This window comes from Mastomys coucha, unplaced genomic scaffold (assembly GCF_008632895.1).
Source record: "Mastomys coucha isolate ucsf_1 unplaced genomic scaffold, UCSF_Mcou_1 pScaffold15, whole genome shotgun sequence".
In the NCBI taxonomy this organism is placed as follows: Eukaryota; Metazoa; Chordata; class Mammalia; order Rodentia; family Muridae; genus Mastomys; species Mastomys coucha.
Window position 1 is genome coordinate 14,300,636 of NW_022196897.1, and position 2,197 is coordinate 14,302,832.

Below are 2,197 nucleotides of genomic sequence, written 5' to 3' on the forward strand. Positions count from 1 at the left end.
GTCCTGGGGAGAGCCATACTTGGACCCTGTGTTCTAGGAAACCCATTGGCTGTATTCAGTTCAAGCTGTCTCTGTATGAGGGAGAGGACCCTGGCATGTTCCTCACATGTAAGTAGCTGGGTTCCAATTCTTATTTCAGTAAAGGCCCAGTGGGAGACCAACTTCTCACTTGGCTGTGTTGCCCACAGGGTGGAGGCATGTCATCCACATCCATTTCCTGCCTGAGAAGAAGTTTGCCATTGCTTACTTCAGGGGCAAAATGAACTATGAGTACTACCAGATGATGATGCTCATGGGTACGTTCCACTCTTCCCGTTTTTGAGCATGGCCTCCTGGGGACAGACATGGGCCAGGTCCATGTTTTTCTGTCTGGTTTGCTGCATTCCACCCCTGGGAGCCTCTCCTGCACCTCCTGATATGTCCAGCAGGGGGACTTGTAAGCCCTTGGTCTCCTTCATATTCAGTTCTCACATGACCAATCCTAGTCTCAGAAGTTCCCATATACTCCTGACCCAGCCCGCCTCTGGCTACTCCATCCCCCATAGTCAGCCTTTGTATGGTTCTGCTCTGAACAGGTTCCGATTGTGACCCATTTATCACTGGGGACCTTGGGCAGCATTAGCAGTCGTCATGGTGGGAGGGATTGCAGCATTCAGAGGGTGCCTGGAGACAGGAAGATGGCCCAGCCAGGAAAGTCCTCTTTTCCAAGGTCAGCAGTGCCTAGTGGAGACCTCTCCCTGCCACCACCATCAGCACACTGAGGACAATGTGTCCTTCCTGCAGTCCTCACTTCTTAGCATTCAGCAGCTCTGCACCCATGATCCTTTCTAACTCGGGTGTCACTGAGCAGCCTTCTTCTCTTCCATCCTGCAGTCTCTGCCTGCCTACTCTTCTCCCATGCAGGCCACAGTTGGACTCACCATTTGGAGGCTCTGAAGTGACTTGTGCAGGGTCTTAGGCTATGGCAGGGTCCAAAACACCCTGGCATTTTGCTCATAAACAAGTACGTTAGAGGTCCTTGGACCTTCCTAAACTCCCTTTGGTATCCTCAGGTCACTTCTTACTACTCTATGAGATAGAATTTCTCACATCCTTCCTCTTTCTGGCCATCATGATTTCATTGGAGGCACAAACCTCCACAGTAAGCAGGGCATTTGGCAAAGTTGTGATGTGAAAAGGCTTTGTGTTGGATTTTAAAGTGATGTGATGTCTCCTGTTGGGAGGGACTCTGGGTGCAGCATCTAAAGTACAGTGTCCCTAACAGGGATCCTCCCACTGCAGGATAAGACTCTCTTCCATGGGGGTGGGTATGGGGTGTGTGGGGGGTAGGTGAACTTCTTTGGCCTAGACTGGAAGATGGGGTTCCACCTTTTGAGGAAGGACAAACTGATGGCTAGAGCCCTTGTCTTCTCACCTGGTACCCCTTCAGTCGTGGATCTCAGGGCTTCTGTCCTGGAGGGGCTGGGACAGGGTGGGGCAGGGCAGCCCTGAACCCAAGAGGAGTGTCTGTGCAGAGATTTCCATGTGTGTCTCCTGCTCACCAGGACTGGGAGGGTGGCAGGCCTGTCCCAGGGAGTCTCAAAGGGAGCCGTCTTGGGGTCTTTAGTCCTGCAGAATACTCATTCACGCCTGGTGTTCCAGGTAAGCCTGAGAGCTTCCTCCTGGCTGTCCTCAGGTCTGGGCTGGGAAGATGCTGCACCTGGCCACTCATGGGTCAGCAACTCCAGTCAATGCCTGGAGCCCTTGGGAGGAGCTGCCTGTTTTGAGCCTGGAGTGGGGCTCCTCTCTTCTCCATGTGGGCTTGGAGGCCCTGCTTTCCTACCACTCAGCTTCAGCCCATCTGTTCTGCAGGCCGCACCCTGAGATTTAACCCAGATGCTGGGAGGATCTTCAAGGAGTTTGTGATGAGTAAAATGCCCCAAACTGGACGGATCATTATCCCTCCCCATACCGGTAGGGAAGAATTTCCTCATTTACCTCTTTCTCCCTTCTCCTCACTCAGGCTTGTGCTCCAGATATTTCTCCTATACAAGAGCAACCACATGAACAGCATCATATTTCATAGTTCATCTATGTTTACTCTGCTTTTTGTCCCTCTACAGAAGCCTGTGAGTTTGTTGAAGATCCCTAGTGCACCGAGGGAGTGCTGCAGAGTCCATGTGGAAGCAGGAGCTGGGACCCTGGCTGACTTCTGCAC